Source organism: Lepisma saccharinum, chromosome 1 (assembly GCF_977018435.1).
Source record: "Lepisma saccharinum chromosome 1, izLepSacc3.1, whole genome shotgun sequence".
NCBI classification, from domain to species: domain Eukaryota; kingdom Metazoa; phylum Arthropoda; class Insecta; order Zygentoma; family Lepismatidae; genus Lepisma; species Lepisma saccharinum.
Window position 1 is genome coordinate 207890239 of NC_139229.1, and position 21688 is coordinate 207911926.

General features: G+C 37.1%; 1 protein-coding gene across 3 annotated transcripts in view; it reads left to right on the plus strand.

The window, feature by feature from the left end:
* Positions 1 to 21688, plus strand: part of LOC145991473 (uncharacterized) — a 38395-nt gene that overhangs the window by 12110 nt on the left and 4597 nt on the right. For all 3 annotated transcript variants that reach the window (XR_014442063.1, XM_083127482.1, XM_083127491.1), the window contains exons 4-5: positions 8434 to 8518; positions 13767 to 13852. The gene's annotated coding sequence lies outside the window, so the exon portion shown is untranslated. The remainder of the gene's footprint in view (positions 1 to 8433; positions 8519 to 13766; positions 13853 to 21688) is intronic.

Sequence of the window (21688 nt, forward strand, 5' to 3'; positions counted from 1 at the left end):
CCCCATGCCTGTCACCCACCCCTTGCATACTCATCAAGGATCCATTTCACATCAGATGTAGCATTAATCCAGCCCAGCTGCCCCAATGGTTCTTTCTCCTGATGCCTGCGTTCCCATGGACCATTGCAGTGACAGATGTCAACACAGCTCCAATTTCTCTCTCTCTTTTTTTTACCTATTTTGTATACACAGGGTTTTTATTTTTTCCCCACTTAATGTAACTTTCCACAGTATTTTTACAAATATACTCTCAGTGGCTATCTCTACTCTATTTGGTAACCACTCTCAGTGGAATGGCCAGAGGAATGATGAAGGAATTGGGAGCATAACATTCAAGATCTCCATTTATTAAAATATAATCGTGAAGCTCACCTGCTGAACGCTTATTCACTCCAACTTCCACCCGATGCAGAGCCAAGTTATAAGAAATTCCCACTCGGTTCTGCACAGTCAGCTAGGCAATATCCCAGGTGAACAGCTGGAGGTGCAATGCCCACCACATCGGGAGGAAAATCTAAATGATAAAAACCTCTGGAGATGAAGAATCGACACAGAACACCTTCAAAAACTTGTGGAGAACATCAACGCAGATTGACAGATCACACCGAGAGATCGCGACTCTACGAGGCGGCAACAAGCCTACAGTTCCACTGCAGCAGTTCCGAACTGACAGAGAGGAAGAAGCCGAGAAGCCAGCCACCTCCCATTGCCGTCAACATCAAACCAGTGGTCTCTAGTGGAAATGTGGATTGATTTAAATCTTAAATCTCAATTTACATCAGGTGATTTTTTTTAAAGAATCACCGATTTAAATCCCTTTAAATAAATAATTTATAGAATAATGTACTCTTCGCAACACCTTATTTGTGCTTCCTGAAAAGTTTGAATATCCTGAATTCATAAATTTGGCAACATAGCACTTCTCAGTCAACGTGTAGTAGCCATCTTTGCAACAGTTCTTATTTCTAAATGAAAACACTCTTGTGTTTTTCTTTCACATTACATGAAGTTGTAAACATTAAACCAGTAATAAAATACAGAATTAAACAAAGAATCGTAAGTAGAAATACAAATGTTGAAAAATAATGATGATTCTTCATTCTGAAATTGAAAGTAGGGAAATTTCTGTGCAGTTTGAAACGCTGAACAGGTTCTCCTCCATGTGGAAATAATTTCCTTTACATTTGAATGCAAGGAGTCTAATTTCTCTCGATTTTAGGCGAAATTTCAGTAAAGATATCTTGCACAATATCATACGATTCTGCAAAGTGCATCTTTTCCTTGAATTGTCGCAAAAAATTGTTCAGAACTCCGGCTCAGGGTTGATTCCACACAGATCAGTGTGTTTTACAGAATTTCTCGTTAGTAATCTCATGGAGCAGTTGGTTAAATGGTCGGCCATTTATACTTTTTCGTCAAGAACGAAGGTTCAAATCTCACCCCCTCCTGATTATTTTTTTTTATTTACCAGGTACAAAATGTTGTAATAATGAAATATAATATTATATTAAATCACAGTATGAGTAAGTATTTATTCATTCTTCGAGGAATGCTTTAGCTCAGCTTGTTTGATTTTTCTCTTGTGCAGTAGTATGTTAACACACATTAAGAATTTATATGTCATAAATATCTCTTCTTAAACAAGATTTTTAAGGCACTGGGATTTGGGCTCCCACTGCAAGATGGCATGTTTTCGAGTCTGCCTGGGTTCAGTCTGGGTTCTCGGCAACCCACCACTGTGAGCAATTAGCGAGCTACGAGTGAGTGGCGTAACTCGGTCTGGGAAATCTCCTATAATGGCTGAGGGTTCGACGTGCTGACCCTACGTCACCCCATTACCGGTTGAAGATCTCCACACCTCTAGGTAGGATTGTGGAAGGGAGACTGGCAGTTAGGAGATAGGTCAAGGCCCTTCGAGGGCTGTTGCGCCATGGGATATTATTATTTTTATTTTTTATGTTATAAGGAGTCCTGTGTTCGATACCTGGTGGAGTCACATTGCCCAGTAATTCGAATTCTAAATGAAGCTGTAGGTTTAGTCCCGATTTGCCTAACTGTACATAATGTGGACTTAACAGTACAAGTATATAAACAAACAGGATGGTCTTTATTGTTCATGCTTTTCACTGCAGACCTAAAATATACACCATATTTTTTTATGATACAACCACAAATTTTCTGCTGTATACAACATTTGAAACTACTACCTAGGAATTTACATCACATGATTTGGCACATTCCACGTTGCACCTTGCTCACGACGATTCAAATGTCATCCGGATATCCTGGACGTAAATTGCATAAATATCAACAATTTCCCAGAAATGTAGATCAGCATTCTTGTCCAAGACCGTTTACTTTCTGATTTTTTTTTTTTTTTTTTTGCAAAGAAGGAGGTTTGAACCCACTACCTTTCTTTAAGCAAGCAAACACTATCCCCCTACACCACACCGCTCATGTTATTTTAAGCACTGTTCGATGGATGAACACATACACATTCTGTAGTGGTGTAGTGTTTTGTGAAGTGAAAAGTCTTAAGCGGGGGTGTTTGCTGGAGAGTTTAGGATAGATGGGGAATGCTTGTGGGATTAACCATTATGGCCATTGCATAAGTTGGAGGCAAGGCAGCGACTAACGTAAATTTTCCTTGCTGAGGTATGGTCTGGTCTCATATCACCATTTTATAATACAGTAAAATCATGTTTCGCAAATGACTTGAACACCAGTGCCGTTTTCCACCACGAAAATAGGTTTTACATAGTTTGAAGTTCGTTATTATGCACTTCCTTGTTTTAATTTCACACATATTTTATATTTAAGAAGTTTAATATCCCTTTCCTCTCTCTCTTTCTATTCTTTGGAAAGGTTGAAGTTTCTTGGCAACCAGGTGCTGGTTCAGCTGCCTCTTTTTCGCTTTCTACTTTCGACAGGCAAGAAAAAACTTCGTAACGAAACTATTTCTTGTTCAAAATGCGGTATTTACACACCATTTAAAAAATGTGACAAGACACTGATAAAAATGTTCATCATTCTTCCCTTTCAGCATTTCTCGATTTTTGCTGAATATGTTTCCACTTAAAAATTGCCATGAGGAAATTATGAACATGACATCACGTGTGCATTGACTTCTTCAAACTGGTAGCTAATTTTAAGGTGAGATACTTGGAGAAGTGGTAGCGTGCGTGCTCCTGACGTTGTGGTCATAGGTTCGACTCTCCATCGAGACAGAATTATTTTCAGGAGTATAGCGTTGGGTGTAAAGCTTATCCACCATGCTTGGAAATTAAAGTTGTTCTCTGTATTTTGGACGAGGTTAAAGGAAAGAGTAAGAGGTCCAGCATTTTCAGAAGCTATTTTGATGGTAGGAGGTAATCATCTGCCACGTGGAATGCACAGAATCGAGTTATGTAGAGGGTGAGGGTGGTTGTTTTGAATATTGCGAATTTAGTAGGAAAATTTGTTACATCTAATTCTGTTGAAATAAGACAAGTATTTGGATACAAAGCAGTGGTGAATTAAAGATCATTTTCAGTCTTTCATTTTCTAGATATCACTTGCTATGTAAATAGTTATTAGTAGTTTTTTTATCGCATCTGCCTTGGTAGAAATAGCCATTTACTTAAGTTAATTGTCTATTTACCATTAGTTTTAGAAGCATCTGAAAATTGAGATGAGTGTATTAACAAGTCATTACGAAGGAACGGACGTAACATAAACAATGTTAGCCATTTGAACTCGTTAACCTCTCCCTTGTAATTGTGTGTGTGTATGTTATTATATCGAAATAATCAATACTTCAGGTGTGCAGTGAAGAGTAAAAACAATACATATGTTAAATAACATTAATACATACATCATCCTGAATATGTGTGTGTGATATATGAAATAGTCATCATGTGATCATCAACAACTTATGAAAAATAGCTACAAACAAGGGAAAGGGGGGATTTGCCACTAGGTTATCATAGGCTATAGCCTATGGGCTGCAAGTTCAGGAGAACTGCACAAAAATGAGACACTGAAGGGGCAGAAGTTCCGAAGACCATCAAGTATTAAAATTTCTTAATATTGTGATAGTAGTTAAATAAATCAATATTTTAAGTCCTTTTACGTGCAGGAATGAAAGTAGAAGGAAGGAATTTCTAGCGTTAAAATAACTTCTTACATTATAAACCTATTTTCACGTAAAAGTGCTCCAATGTAAAGAAAGGGTCGCGGGCTCGAATCCTGCTCGGGCTTGGTTCTTTGTGAATGTCCATTCATCATTTCATCACTCATCCCCATCTTCGCAAATTAGCCCAGAGGCACAAAATGCGAAGTAAAATAAACTAAATCAATCAATCCAATGTAAACAGTTGTTCCTCGAAGAAACTAATTAATATGAACATTTTGAATGCCAACAATTGAAAGTCACATGGAGGGATATTGACAGTTCAAATCAACATTCTTGCCCTGCAAGAAATTGACTTTCAATCTTTCATTCATCAGTTTGCTGCCATGAAAGCCAGAAGGAAATAGTTTGAGATGAGTGTTTTGTTTTAAAATCTAAGTAGGAATGTTTTATGTTTCACTATTTTAAAGTTTACAAGTGTTATTAATACAGAGCATGTGATTAGTGGAAGTGAAGTACCTGTAGCATGATAACAAATCTGTTAATAATAATAATGTCGGCAGACTCTAAAATAAAAGAAAACCTAACCTAGGGCCCAAACTTCATAAATCCCTCCCTAGCTACAAGAAAAAAAGTTTCAACATTAAATACTGGCAATCAAGTGAATAACCATTAATTTTCTGAAGAAAGAATGTGCAAAAAGGAACATTTCTCCAAATGTGCATCGGATTAATTTTAACAGTGATCTACTTAACCTCTTAACATACAGATTTTTAAAGAAAAATTGTTTCGATTTTAATGTAATTTTTTTATTACTCGGTTGAAATAATCACTTAAGAACATGATAAATGGTTATAATAATGTTGATTGTTGACAACTCAACAATGAGATACATGCGTCTGAAAAACCCCTAAAATAAAATCCCGAGTATACTCGTGCTATCAATGAGTAAAATATTACAAATAGAACTTGTTAAAAAATCAAGATAAGTTATTTTAATAATCAAAATAAACACAAAATAGCACTGAAACACTAACCACCAACCACTGTCTGGCACTTGCAAAGTCAGTTTCCGATGAATCTGACACATCACTTTCTCTGAACTTTCTTCATGACTTTCTTCGGAGTTATCTGAACCACTAAACTCAATATCAAGCTCTTCTTCACTCTCCATTTTCACAAAAGAAGAAGAATACCGCCAAGAAACATTGAAGAAAACAAAGGCACCCTAATTGACTTTTTCACACCTACGCCGTAGACGAAAATAAACGTCAAAAGAAGGAGATTAGTGACATCTATCGGAAAAACAAGTAAACAACAACTTCAACAGCACTATCTAGCGGAAACATGCAGAAACATAGAAAAACGAGTATAATCGTCCTTTTAAAATGTGTACGGATAAAAAAAGTTACCCCGAATATACTCGGGATATTATATTTTCATGGGAATTAAAAACCCGAATATACTCGGGCTTTTATGTTAAAAGGTTAATATCAATGGTCTCCCTTCAGATAACCAAAAAAAAATAAAAAGGAGATGGTGGAATATGAACCTGTGATCTTTCATGCTTGATGAGGTGGGATTTGAACCTGTGACCTTTCATGCTTGATGAGAAATTAGGATACCAGTGTGTAACCAACTGCTCTACATAAACTATCTAACATGTACCCTTAAAAACACATTTATGTTTATGAAAGCATCCACCGTCCTGTGTTCCAAGCACATTTTCTCCACAAGTCGTTAAGAAGATGATTTTTGAGAAGTGTTCGATATTATGCAGGGTATTGTAAATAAAATGTTGCATAAAGTCCTCAGAAATTTGCCTCTTTCTGCTCGAACATGATGGCGATTTCCTCCAGGTGGAGAAAATACCTATTCAGTGTTTCAAACCTATCTGATTAAAGGTCGAGAAAGCAGAATCGTAAAAATTCCTCAAGATTCTTTAATCCAATTTACTATTTCTTTTTTAGTGTGTGTATTATATATAGGTGTATAGTTTCTACGTTCATGGATTGTGGGAAATTGGAAACTTTTCTCCGCAGCGTTTTTCATCTAGTTGAATGACAGACTTAAAGATCGCTACTCTCAGCTGGTGCTGAAGTACAATGTTGCTAAGTTTACAAGTTCAGGACTTAGAATTCTTTTGGGGTGAGCAAATAAGATGGTTGTGAAGTGTACAGAAGGGCTTTGTAGATATCAGAATCACTTTTGGTGAAAGTACATTAATCTCGTAATCAATTAATGATGTTTATTAGGCTCTGAGAAAGGATAGAAAGTATATGTATGTGGGGGGGAAACAAACTGGAATCATTCTCTGGTGGGCAGGCCCATTGTAGTACACGCTTCCACCACTAGATGCCTTTTGCGGTGAGGGGATCCTTCTGCATCAGTCTTCTGACGGCGTCATCAAGTGAAGTCATGGTGCTACGTAGTAAATTTTTTTAAAGCACCTCTCGCTTGTTCGTCGATTTTTGTGATGCTGAAAAGTTTGAACACCGTGCGTTTGTGAAATTCTGTTTTCTGTTAGGAAAACTGTTCTAATGCTTGAAACAGCTTACATGGAAGCTGCTCTTGCTTCGGAAATGGTGAATTGTCACTTGCAGACCAACCTCGCTCATGGTGACATGTCAAGTCAATGCTGATTCCTTTTTCTGATGCAAAGGGCATTGTTCATGTAGAATTCAATCCTAACGGTCAAACTGTTAACCAGGTGTTTTACCTACAAGTTCTCAAACATTTGCATGACGCAGTGAGACGAAAATGCCTGGAGATGTGGCAAAATGGGGAGTGGTGGTTTGACCATCACAATGTGCCAGTGAACAAAGCCTTAAGTGTGAAACAATTTTTAACTAAAAACAGCATGATCCAGCTTATCCACCTGCCATATTCACCGCAAGAGTTTCAGGACTGCTTCGAAAAGTGGAAAATACATTTAGACTGGTGCCATGTATTAAATACGAGGTTCATTCGAAAAGTAACTTCAGTTTGGGTTTAAAAGAGACACCAGGACATTGTGAGAGTTTTTATTATATAGAACTGAAAGAGACAACTCTAAGCTAATTTTCTACATGGCACTGTTTCTGTTGAGACACGTATCATATCGGCAAACAAGTTTACAATACCCATGTCAAAGAAATCTGCCACCTGTGCATTCAGCCATGCAGTAACACTGTCCTTGAGTGAACGTGAACGAGGTGCAGCCATGTAGCCTGGCTCAGTACGAGTGGCAGTGCAGGTGTGAGGATCGTTGGGCCAGTACCTGCTCTCATACAGCTGTGCAAAATGGCCACTGCAATTGAAAATCCCACCCTGCCGACTGCGAAGTGCATGCAGTGATTCGCTTTTTGTGGGCCAAGAAGGTGAAAGCGGCTGAAATGCATCAGCTCTTTCCTCAAATGAAGAAGTGGCTAGGTGCACAGGCAGCAGATTTCTTTAACATGTGTATTGTAAACCTTGTTCGCTGATATGATAAGTGTCTAAACAGAAACGGTGCTTATGTAGAAAAATAGCTTAGAGTTGTCTCTTTCAGTTGTATCTAATAAAAACTCTCACAACGTTCTGGTGTTTCTTTTATACCCAAATTTAAGTTACTTTCCAAATGACCCTCGTACATATAAAAAGGAAGGAATTGATCTCCTAGATAACTCTGGAATATACTCTTGCACCTGCAACTTTGAAAAACTATACATAGGACAAACCAAGAGGAACGTCTGCACAATAATTCATGAGCACAAACTAGATATTAAAGAAAACAAACAAAAATCAGGTTTATCAAAAGTTCAAAAGGACCAATTGAACTCAATGTAAGAGAGTCATTTGCCATCCTAAAAACATCAGAAAACTTAAATTAACTTGCAGGACCATTAGGTCAAGGATGGCAGTTATTATTAGAAAAAAACTACCAACAAAAAGTAGAGTGTTTCTGTGTGGAATCCAGAAAAGCAAACTACAGTCACATCACAATAAACAAATGGTCAACAGGAAGTGCAGCCATGTTTACTTCCTGTCAGCCAGGCATCCATATTGAATAGCACAGTCAGTTGCCAGCTGGAAATGGAGTAGGAAGGAGCGACAGGGCACTGCATTGTCTTTTATCGTTTTAACCTCAATTACTTTCCCCATGTTTTAAACCTTGACTAGTCTTGTCCATCTGAGGAAGCCACATGATGTGGTTAAAGCTAGAGAGCAAAGTAAGTACATACAAACAACTGGGCTGTTTACTAAAAAAAAAGTGTTTCTATAAAAAACATATGTTAAAAACCATACAAGCAATTTTAGGTGTATTTAAAAAAAAATCATATTTTTTATCCACCCTGCTCTAGTGTCTCCCACCATCTCCAGGGTGCCTGTTTTCCTTCCGATCGTTGCCGACAACAGAAGCTGAGGGCTGAGAACACCGAGCAAGAGGTGAGTAGCGTTCAGCCGACTACAGCTCCCAATCTCCTTCATTCATATCACTCAGGGTACAGGTAGTTCAGTGAGTCCCAAATTTGAAACCTATACCTCATTTCACTGAGCTACGTCCTGGCATGACCTGATCCCTTGCATAAACCCACCATGTCACTACAATACACACACACTTGCATAGGCAAAATGCATAACTATCAGGGCCCCAGTTATCAGTAATATTACTGGTAACTTGACTAATACCAAGTACCAATTAATCTGGATGTTATGGATATGAGGGGAAAGCAGAATGCAATTCTAAAATGGATTTAAAATAATAATGTATTATGTATTGAATTCTCCCTGGAAAAAAGATTGAGGATTCTGGAAAAGTTGTGGAAATCTCATAGAAAATACATTGAGAGGTCATGTGGGAAACCTCATACAGTAATCTGTTTCACAGTAATGTTGTCTGGCGATTTCTAAGTGCTCAGATGTATTCTTTTACATGAATAATACACTTGGTGGCCAATTTTTTTTAACTGCAAACTGAATTAGCGTTAGTTAATTTTCTTTTTACTGTTCCTGTGAAGCGAATGTTTGGCAGCTATTTTATATTGTGCATCATCTGTTCCTACCTTTGCATTTAAATCAAAAAGTATTATTGTGATATCATTTTTGCTGATTTTTCACATACTTTCTAGATCTTTGTAAAATCCATCTTTAGTTTTCTTCCTTTTGTTATTTGGTGAACTGTTAATTTGTAATTCGAACAAGTGTTGTCAGGTTACCAGCCAGGTTAAGTCAATGTTGGCTTCCAAGTTCAGAGTGCTTAAATTGTTCTTATCATCAGGAAATATGGAAATGGAGACCAGTGTAGGGTTAAATATATGACTCTGATGGGGCAGAGTTTGGACTCTGTCTTCCTATTGGCTTGCTCTGGATCCTGATGTTCTTAGACATTTCACGGGAAAGCACCAATCTCAACAGGGACGTGGGACTTCAGCTCAGTCACGCCTGGAACCCACTCTTCCGCAAAAACAAAGCTCCAGCCAATAAGAACACCAGAATCCAGAGCGAGCCAATAGGATGATAGAGTCCAAACTCATATATTTAACCCTACACCAGGGGCGCCGACTTGTCAAAATTATTGGGGGGCTCTGATCACTGAAATACATAAATGAATTACTCACTCCCTCGCTTTTTTAAAAATAAAAATTACGTCTTCGTATAGCAGTTTTTAAGCAGTATTATATTCCTCATGCAAATGAAATGTAACATGAAAAAGTTTAGAAAATGTTTCAAAGTCTCTTTATGTCTTTTGTGTCTGCTCATATGTTTTTTGGATAACAATTAACATTTTTAGTTAAAAGTGTGTATATACATTAAGAGGCCAACCTAACAGTTTGATGCCGGCCTCGGTAGCCAATCGTGTTGGGTGGTCGACTGAACTCGCTTTGATTCGGTGGTCTCAGGTTCGAGTCCCGGCGAGGGCATGGGTGTGTTTTAATGTCCTCAACAGACCTGTAAAGGACATGTGATGGATGCAAGTAACCTTAGTGTTGACGTACCCATACAAATAACGAATATTTACAATATTTAACAGTTTTATTTAATTATTTACATAAATGCTAACACAAATCGCAGGAAAATAGTTTTACTTTTTTGTTCTTGCTACAATATTTTACTTTTTAAATTTAATTTTGCAATAATAAAAAAATACCTAGCATGTAAACTAAGATATAAAGTGACGTACACAACAAAAACAGATGAACATGATTTCAAAATAAAGCAAAAGTTGCTCTACGCACTGGGTTATTCCTTATGAACTCATTAACGAGGGGTCTCAGGTCCAAATTATCAAGCACAGTTTGATGTATGTGGAAAACGCTAAGCTGCTTAGTCTCTTCTGCCCCATTGTAGATCTCAAATATGTCTTTAGTCGGCGAATAGCACTGAATGACCTTTCGGCTGTGGCTGTTGTCACTGGCACAGTGTGGAGGAGCATCATGAATTTGGTAACTTCAGGCAGAAGCTCCTGGAGGGTGCTGTCTTCCAAAAGAAACTTCCTTATGTCACACTTTCTTCTGTTTGGTGATATCACCAAGCTTGGACAGGTGTAAGGAGAGCCTATCAGTATCCAAAACTTGGCGAAAGAATTCTCACGTTTGCTCAAAGTTTGTTGTGCAACTGTTCACAGCTGAGATGCATTCTTTCTCTACGGCTGTTACTTTTTGTAGTCCTGTAGATTCATGTCTTTGTTTAACACGTGATTTTACTGTGTCTCACACGTCAGTGTATATTGATTTATAATACTCTTTTGGAGTGTAGTACTTGTGAGGTTTGGCAGCATCAGGACTGTTAGGGATGTGACATTGCCGGGCCAATACTGGCTCATCAACAAGGCTGGGTTTGCCCTCTGTGCATTTCTGCCAGAACTGCACAAACCCATTTGATTTTCTTAAAAGATGTCAGTCAAATATTTTAGTTTTGATTCTGTAGCACCAATTCGTGGAGACTGAATCTCACAGTTTACCTCTTCTATTGGACCCATCACATTGCAGTAGAGGAAGAGAAAGAAAAATGTCTTCAAGTGAAGCATTGTCTCCAGGTATCCAGCACATTTTGATGCTGCGTCAGTAGAAGGTTTTCAAAGTTCTTTAAGATCTGTTTGATACTGGAGGCTCTCAACGTCCACCGATGAGGGCAAAGTGGTCGCAGTCCAGTATTGCCAGTCTTCTCGTTCACATCAATAATATTCCTAAATATTTGCATTCCTTTAGGGGATTCCCTAACAGTCTTTAACAAGTCGTTGGCTAAATTCATTATGTCTCTGATACAGGGCAGGTGACGCAAGCTATGTACATAAATAGCCTGCTGCTGCAGATCTGTAGCTAACTTTTGCAGCCCTTTAAATCTTCCCCTCATACAAGGGGCACCATCGTAACACTGTCCCCTCAGATTCTGTATGGTCAAGTCCAGATGCACCAGAATGTCTTTTACAACGTCAAAAAGAGTTTTGGCCTGTGTTCAAAATCCCGTAAAAGCCCATGAATTCCTCAAAAATATCAACATTTTCATTCACAGTTCGAATGCAGAATATCAATTGTTCGCGGATAGATATGTCACAAGTTTCGTCAAATATAGGTAATAGCAAAATATTCCCGACTTTTAATATCTGCTACCACGGAGCGCAAAACAGATCTCCCTAATATATCAATGATCTCGTTCTGAATGTCATGTGAGAGCCATTTGTAGCCCGAACGTCCCATCCACTCCCCTAGTTCATGCACATCGTCTTTTGAAACTCTTTTTAGTGGAAATGTTAACAATACTCATAATTATATACTTAGTATATAGTAATAAGTCATGTGTTTTGCTCTGTCCAGTCATAGCCCCCCCCCCCCCCCCCCCAAAGTTGATGGTCTAGAACATTTCAAATGTGTATTGAAAGTTAAGTTCATGTGGCACAATTCAGAGTAAACTTTAAAAGAGAAGCAAAATAATACATTAGATCCTCTTAAGCACAATTATTTGGGGGCTCTGCCCCCACATTGTTAACATTGGGGGGAGGGGCTCGAGCCCCCCTCCAAGCCCCATGGAGTCTTCGCCTATGCCCTACACTGGTCTCCATTTCTATATTCCCTGATGAGAGCAATGTATGCACTCGAAACGTTGGAAGCCAACATCGACTTAACCTAGCTGGTAACTCTAGAACACTTCTTTGAATCATGTCACCAGGAAAGCTACAATTCCTATGTTAATTGCAATGTTTTAGAACTTTCCTTCTGATTCTTATTTTGCTAATTCTTTCGTTGATTGGTTCAAAGAGCAGAATCTTATCTTCTTACGAGTAGCAACTATAAATCCTGTTCTGGAATTATCTTTCTTCAGTACCACTATAATAGAGAGTTTAGTCTCTTTCCTTTTGCTTGCTACCTAATTTTTTGTAGTGATATTATATCAATGTTTGTTTTTACTACAGTGGCTATTTCCAGCATTATTCCATGCATTCCATGTTCCTGTATTCCAGTCTTGTGCCTTTTACTTAGTAGGTCCATGATCCATCCTTTCCGATGTTGTGTTGTTGGTTTTCTTAACAAGAGAACTTTGTATGAGATGAGATCATCAGCCTCATGCTCAACCAGACTGGGATTTTCTTTCAGGGTTGTCTCCCTTAATCTTTGAAGTATCCCTTCTCCACAAGGCAGTGGTTTCTCTCTTCACCCAAGAGGGTGGGCTACCTCTTCTGTCATCTCCACTGTTCTGCTCTCTGCTGCAGATACCATTGATGTATTTACAGTAATCCTGGTTATATAAAGGAATACAATAAAAATAAGGCATGCAATTTGAAATCAAACTGTAATTTTATTGAGAAAAATAATAAAGTACAGCAGTACATAGAATATGTAAACTAAGGACAACTTGCATGGTGTGTAGGTTTCCATGACGGGGGTATGCCACTCATTAGCTATAAATTAGCCCAATTTCCTCACGATAGTGGATGGCCACTGACCCCACACGTTGGTCATAATCTCAGGAGAAAATTTGTTACGACGAGATTATCGATATTAGACTTTGAAGAACCCAAGGGTGAAAGACAAAAAAAGGTAAGAGATAAAACGACATAAAGAAAGCAATTGTTTTAGGTAAAGAATCTTATCAAGAATCTATTACGAACAACACCTCAGAAGAAATAGGGGTGTTTTGTTCTTTTCTTGACACAACTCAAGATCTTACTTGGTCGGTCTATCATGGAAATGTTAGGCAAGTAATCCTAGTCTCCCCTTTTTACTAAAATTTAAAAAATAGGAAAAATAAATGAAGCTAAATGGATAAATCTATCCCCAAACCAATCTTTTACATTTTTAAATCCGAATAAAGACAAATCTATCACACACTTTCAACAGCGATGCGATGGGTCACAAGCAACTTTTTACGTATGAAGGTGTGATGAGGGATTTTTCATGGAAATAGTCGCAGAGCTCCTGTGAAGCCCTTGTGAAGCCCCAGGGCTCATTTGAGCATACTTTGAGAATAGTCACTGTCTTAGACCACACAGCCAGAGTGCGGGATGCACAGATATAACTTAGTAAACAGTTATGTGAAAATTGTGGCTCAACCAGGGATTAAGCCTGGGACTTCGATATTCCATGGCAATACTTGACTACTAAGTTACCAAGCAAAACTTGTAGAAGTAAATATAAAAATAATATCAAATCAAAAAGTAAATATAAACATCAGTAGTTAACAGTTCGATGTTTTGCAGATTCTGCATTGGAATGACTTTGAATGAAGAGTGGAAAAGATGGTTGACTACACTGATTCAGCTGCTTCTAAAGAAACACTAGGCAGGTAAGAGAATGATATTTTGTAAGCATATAATATTTATGTCAAGATCAGCATGTAATCAATGGAGCTGAGTATGATGCTGAATCACACACCTCCATCATGATCTAATATATGGGGCTTCCCTTACCTGCACTCCTTTGTAAAAAAAATCAGCATGCTTTTAGTGATTCTTCTCAGCAGATGGATTGTACTTTTGTATTCCTCACCCCCTTCAGATTATTTTTTTGTTTAGTGACAATCCTATAAACTTTTGAATAGGATTCTTTTTGCATGCCAGAAGTTAATTCTTGAGTATACTAGTTGGCATTTGTGAAGTCTGCAAGTTCAGAATCAAACAAGTTACAGTTGTATTTGTGTGTTCCAATGGAGAAAGTTTGCTGGAGATTTTCCCACTAACACAAGATACTTGAAACATTTGTGATTGGTACTTTGTGGTTTATATAACACTTAACAAGTGTTGCAGTGCACTGTACATTGCAATTCTTATTATGGATGGGATAAGTTTTTTCTGATATTAACATAATTATTTATTTAATTTTGTTAATTTATTATTAATCCATTCTCTCTAATTTTCCATATATTTATATTTTTCTCTTCTACACGGTGGAGTCAGAAATTTAGTTGTACCTGCCAGACTTTTTATCTAAGAAGAGATAAGTGTTTCAATAAAATTAGTAATTATGTAGGAAAGTAGTGTTGCATTGTACTTTCAAATCAATACAAGTTTAACCACAAATGTTCCACATGGTGTTTGTTTCATACTACTGCAACTAATTGTTTCATAGTTCCTGTATATCATCATAAGCATGAATTGAATTGTTGTTTTAAGCCCACTTTATGCACAGAAATGCTAATCAGGACTGGGTCCTGAACGTACAGTTTAAAGTGGGATGCCTCCACCAGGCATCGAACCTGGGACAGCTTGATTACAATACAATTACGCTACAACTGTGCCATTGGGGATGTCCATCATATGCATGAATTGGACTAGTTTTATTGAAGATTATTTTTCCTCTTGGTGTATATCTTGTATTGTGCAGAGCTTGGAAAATAGTATAGTTGGTAGCACAGGATCTTGTTTTTTCTTCTATTCCTGAGAAGAAATTTTATGTTGTCATTATCAAATATATGCATTGCATTATTTCGATATTGTTAATAGATTTATATAGCTTTTATTATTCTATTTATGCCATTTATAAATAGCATATTTTTGTAATGGTCTGTTATATGTGTGATGACAACAGATCTTTTGTACTCATTTTTTGCATGAAACCAACATTAATATAAACACCTGTTGTCTTTCAGTTATTTTCTGTTCATTTATCACTGGAAATAAGATTTTATTTGTTCTGGGTAGAGGCAAATGTTTAATTGTTTAGACACTTTTAACTGTAGGTCCAGCCCTGATAACTTGTACGAGCCTAAATGGATTTTTTTAGCTATTATTTTCCATCTGTACTTTATTATTTGAAGGGCTTGGGGGTAAAACATGGTAAGTGACATTTTGGTCATTATTGAGTTTATTAAGCAAAAAGGTTATTAGAAGCTATACTATAGATATATTGTTTTTGTGTCATGTTTACCAATTTCAGGAGCATTCAGTGAGTGCAATGCAAATTGCATGACATGGTAATTATATGCGAAAATTGAAGGATGCCTCTTTTTACATTGTAACCCAATAATGATCAAATGGCACTTACCATGTTTTATCCCCAAACTCTTCATTTTTTGTTGTTTGTCTTCCCAATTATGAGCATCATTCATTTTTCCCCCATAATGTTATCTTTCTGGATGTTAATTTTAATTGGTTTTGTTTTGCAGTCTTTGAATCTCCATTACGTTTGAAAATCCTCTGTTCTTTTCATTCTTGGTGTTTTCTGTAAATTTTATCATCACCACAATTAGCCAAAAGTGGCAGAAAAGTGATGCAGATAACAAGGATAAAAAATACTAGAACTTGAAAATCATTTACGTATCCCACCGTTGTTGGTGCATTTATCCCATTACTTTGTGCTCCATACCTGCGGCATAAAAATATGGAGTGCAATTCTCACCATTCCTTTCATTCTCTTTGCCATCTGCAAAGCATCCGCTGCCAATATGTTTTTCCATGACTGTTTTGTGAATATTTCTCACAACAAACAGAAGCATTTTGTTAATATTCTTGGTCCACAAATAAAGCACAATAATATATTACCCAGTCAACAAGGTAATGTTACCAAAACGTTGTGGCAACGTTAGCCCCTAACATACCTAATGTTGTTACAATGTTCAGAGTATGTTGATACAACGTTGTGAAAACATTGTGTCAACGTTTAAGTGTCATTTATTTCAACGTTGCTGCAATGTAAGTTGACAACGTTGTGGCAACATATACTGAACATTATGTAGGAACATTAGGTATGTAAGGAGTTAACGTTGCCACAACTTATTTGCAACATTACCTTGCAGCCTGTGTAATTTATGAATATAACAACAATGCATATTTAAAATATAGTTATTTCGCATGGTAAGCTATTACTATTAGCAATCTTGCCAAGGCATTTTTACATATGCGTCACAGTTTCTCTTTGCACTCTGCATTTTCATGCTCCACCAAAATAAGCAATAGTTAGTGTGGAGAGTTCGATGAATTAACCAATTTCAGTCAATCAGTTTCTTTTTGCACTACTTAGCTCCTGATTATATAGTTTGAGATAAAAAAAAAACATCATGGGAGTTTCACTTGTATTCACCACATTTCATTTTCTGATCTTGCTTACAACTTCAATATTCACACATCTTTCGAAGGATAATAAAACACATTTTTTTTATTAATTACAATCGAAGTTATCTTTATTTGTGTTACTAAGACTTATCTTTGTTTTGCATTTGAGTCACACTGCCATCTAGTGTATGCTGTAGGAAATATAAGCTTTGGTGGACAGTGCACACAGAAATTCAGATTAAACAAAACACACTGATCTGACGATATTGGCGCTCATGGTGGTGACCCTCCAAACTAAAGTGCATTCAGTGTAATGTTTTTTTTGTAACGTGGCAACGTTAGTGTGTTGACTGGGTGCTCGTTGGTTATACACTTCTCGAGCATATTTTCCATTTTCGATAGTTCTGCATGTGCAGGAGATAGCATCAGCTAATCGGTCTTCAAACTGGATTGCAGTGGCATCTACTGACAGTTAATCAAAACCATTACTACAATTAATTATCAGCTAGCAGCTAATCGTTTGTGATCTATTTGCTGTCTTTTCCATGTATATCCCTAAACTTTTCTCCATTTTTGACTTTGCCCTTTATTACTAGGTCAATCCATAGCAAGTGTGTGACCATTTTAGAAAAAAATAAATTTTGGAGTACAATTCGTGTTATAATAATTTCTGTAATTATCTTGTCACAATGATCAGAATCACCCTGTTAAAAATGTTTAAAATTATGAGTAATCTCAGTATTTTGGTATCATGTAACTGATCAATCTCTATAAAAATGGATGTATGTGTGTGGGTGTGTATATTTGTTTGTTCCTGGATAACTATCCAACGCCTGGAGCAATTTCAACCAAACGTGGTACACGTATCACTTGCAATCTGGAAATAATATTTTGGGGTAAGCCACCCCTGGCAAGAAAATAATCGAGAACCACCGATATTAAATTCCACACAAACAGACATCCGTGAGACTATGCAAACTGCACAACAATAGTGTTTCTCGGGTTGTCTAACATTCAGGCTGTGTTGCGAATGGAATCCATAGTTTTCGTGACACTCCCAATGCGGTTCAACTCCCAAGTTCATCACCTATCGGTATGGGGGTTGAGAGGGGGTGAAAAATAAAATGCCACAAATTACTTAGATTAGTGTCGAATCCATAGTTTTCGGAGTCGCTAAGCTAATTGGTGACATTCACGATCACATTTAAAATTAGTTACATTTTACGCTATAGTTAGAATTCATTATTTTCCTGTCTAATACAAGATTGGGATAAATAAATATCTGGGCAACGCCGGGTAATCAGCTAGTTTAATTATATAATCAGAAGGTTAATCCTACATCATTGTAGAGGATATGAACATTGTTGTTGAAATGCATGAACAGCTGTTTAGTAGGTACATAATATACTGCTGGACAAAAAAAAAAAATCGGACACCTTAATATTTGACATGTGAATTCCAATTACTTATGAATTATGCTCTCAGCTTGGTAGTTTTCTGTAACTTTCGTTTTTGTTCTAATTTAACTTATTAATGTATGTAGAACATCCACAAAGTTTTTTTTTCTGTTGAATATATTTCCAATAATTTAGTTAGCCTTCGAATCAGAATTTGTGCATTATCACAAAAAATGCTAGTGTCCGGTTTTTTGTGTCCAGCAGTGTATATTGTACGAAATGTCATTACTGCATTTTAGGCCTATCTTTTAATTTGAATCATACTTCCTAGCATTTTTTTTTGTCTAGCTCTATCACTTAAGTCTCACTAAATTTTCACTAAAGTTACTAATATGGATCACTTCACTGTAACAAAAAAATTAGATTTTTAGCAATTTGCGGATTGCAAGGAATAAGTTTGTCTTAAGATTAAAGGCTATATCCAGTGCAACAGTACTACCAGTAGATGTGATTGTTATTCAAAATTTTGATCCTTGAGTCTTAACCATAGCTTACCCGTGCCATATGTGAAACATACTTACCTAAGAGGGGGCTCACAGGCCCACCCTTTTTTCATCATCAAAATTTAAGAAACCATTTTGTTATTGAATCACTGCTTCCTTTGCTGATTATATATGTGACGTTATTTATTAATTATAATAATTAAAAAAATATCATTGTTAATAAAAAATAACCAATTAGTGCATGAGTGTCACACTCAGTATAACTCACAAAAAAACATAATAATTTTTCATAAATGCTTTATTGTTTATAGATGCGTAGTTGTTTATTAATTATAATAATTACCAAAAGTACCATCATTATCAACCAATTATGCACTCTCACTCGCATGAGTGTCTTGAATAACATGCATTCAAAGATGGTGCTTAATAGGCCCACCTATTGCATTTTGCTTTCTATTTACATTACAGTTATATTCTAGTTTTATGATCAAATGTAATGCAGAAATATTGTGAACACCCCAGGGAACAATCTCATTTATTTTCATTTTTTTATAAAAAAAGTTAACAGTTGAATTTTTTTAAAAAAAATAGAGGTGGTGGGCCTCTGGTAAACTAGGATTAACCCCTTCCCTAGATGATAATGCTGTGGGAAATACTTTTTTTAAAAAAAAGACATGTTAGGTCCATCTTTTGAATTTCATTCCAAAATGTGCAATTAGAATGATTGTTGGCTTCGTGTTACCTGGCTTTACAATCCATATTAACATGCTCACTTGTTATAGAATTGGCTATATACATATTTTGTATATGTATGTATAAATGTACGTGTGTGTGTATGAGCATTATAAGCTTTAGCAGTTAGCATCTCTCCCGTGTGTATAGCCTCTCAGTATCGGACTTTTCAAGCACTCGCTTTTCAAACATGGCAAACTGCAAAAATATTCGAGAAGTAATTGTTGTACAGAGCTGAAATCTTTTTTTTTTGGAATGACTGGAATTTTAGCAGAGGTGAAATTTATACACTGTACCTCCCAATAATGAAAGTTAAAGGAAGAAAAGAAATTGAATTTTTTTAAAAAATGTGGCCACCACAATAGACCAAAGTGAATAAAAAAATAGGAGGCATATGTAAAAAAAAAAAAGGGCCAATAATTTTTTACTTGGGACTGGCAACACTGACGAAGCTGCGTGTGCACGGAAGCATGCTTTAATATTCTGTGCCTGCAAAAGGTATATTTCTCAGTGTGGAGGTGCGTACGTGCGAGTAGCAGGAAGTTGAAATGGCTGCTGTATTAGAAAATCCTGCCAAGTCATGGCAACCGTGTTTTGGGACCAAAAAGGTGTAATCCTCGTAGAAGTCCTGGAACCGGGACCATCACAGTCATGTATTGCCAAACACTGTCTAATCTGCGACATGCCATCCAAAACCGGCAAAGAGGAATGTTACGGTCTGGAATTCTGCTTATTCATGTCAACGCCCACCCACACACAGCTGACCGTACTGTTGCGACTATTCAAAAATTCCGATGGCAACGTTTTAATCACCCACCATACAGTCCCGATCTTGCCCCAAGTGATTACTTTCTGTTCCTTCACCTCAAAAAGTGGCTTGCTTCACAACGTTTCAATGATAGTGAAGTTCTCAAGACATCAGTTCTCAACTGGCTGAGATCCCAGGTGGCAGATTTCTACGCAGAGGGTGTACGTCAACTTGTTCCACAGTACCAAAAATGCTTGGAGTGTGGAGCGTCATGGTGACTATGTAGAATAATAGCCAGGGTATGCACTTGTATAGCATCAAAATAAAAATTTTCTCGCTTGATTTTATTCTGTGTAATAACCAAACTGCCCTTTATTTTTTGTTCCAAAACATGGTTGCCATGATTTGGCAGGATTTTCTATTAGAGCAGCCATTTCAACTTCCTGCTACTTGCACGCACACACCTCCACACTGAGAAATATACCTCTGTTGCAGGCACAGAATACTAAGGCATGCTTCCGTGCAAGTGCAGCTTCTTCAGTGTTGCCAGTCCCAAGTAAAAAATTATCGGACCTTTTTTTTTTACATGTGCCTTGTATATGTAGTAGTGGTACATTCCTAAAATTTGGTGGAAAATTGCCTGATACTTCTTGGGGGAAAATAACAATGTATAAGAAGAGCAATGTTGCCAGCTTACAGAAAAAATCCAGAAAATCACCTCTAGGATTAATCCTATGGAGCTGAATGGACCAAATTTGCAGAGAAGCATGAGAAGAGACCAGTCTTTGAGGACATGTAATGCCTGTCCCCTGATTTAGGAAAAAAAAAAAAAAATGCAAAATTTATAGAAACATAATTTTGGGACTTTACTGCTGGATCCCTAATTGAACGTATTAGTTTGTTTTCATTGTTGCATGTCAAAGTAAAATATATTAGGAACTATTGCAGGGTGGCGACAGACCTGGAAAACCGGGAAAAGTCAGGGAATTTGAGGTGTCAAAAAAAGTCAGGGAATTTCGTCTTCATTGACTTTTTAAATATTTTTATTTATTTATTTAAAGATATCGTTATGGAACTCTGCACGGGAACAGGAAATCTCATTCGTAAGTTTCGGCCTCAACTTTTAGGTCCCTTTTATGCGCAATACAACCACGGTGTCAGAAACCAGTGATGGCAGGAGGAGAGAGAGAGAGAGATAAATTTCTCTCGCCCTGGCTTCTCGGCGGGAATTATAAATTCGAACACTCTTTGGAGGAAAATTGTTATAACTCGGACACTATGGGAGCAATATACTTCGGATAACTTTTGTTTTTCAGCTAAAACATCAGCACATGCAACCGTGTACAATTCAGAACGCCGAACCGAGGAAGGGGGTTTGGGGGGCGCGACACCCGAATTTCAATGGAAATAAACATAATAATTTGGAGTTTGCCCCTTTTTCTCCCACTATTTTGAAGAGAAGCCGCAAACTTTAGTATTCTTTTCAAACAATGGAAATTTCTCAAGAGAATGAAACATGTTTCATGTTCTTGGGTGCCATACAAGTTGAATAATAAGCCAAAATGTGATTTTTTTTTACGAGAAATAGGTAATTTGCATTTTTGGAGGAAAATTGTTATAACTCGGGCACTATAGGAGCAATCTACTTGGGATTACTTTTGTTTTTCAGCTAAAACATCAGCGTATGCAACAGTGTACAATTCAGAACGACGGACCGAAGAAGGGGGGTGTGGGGGCACAACCCCCGAATTT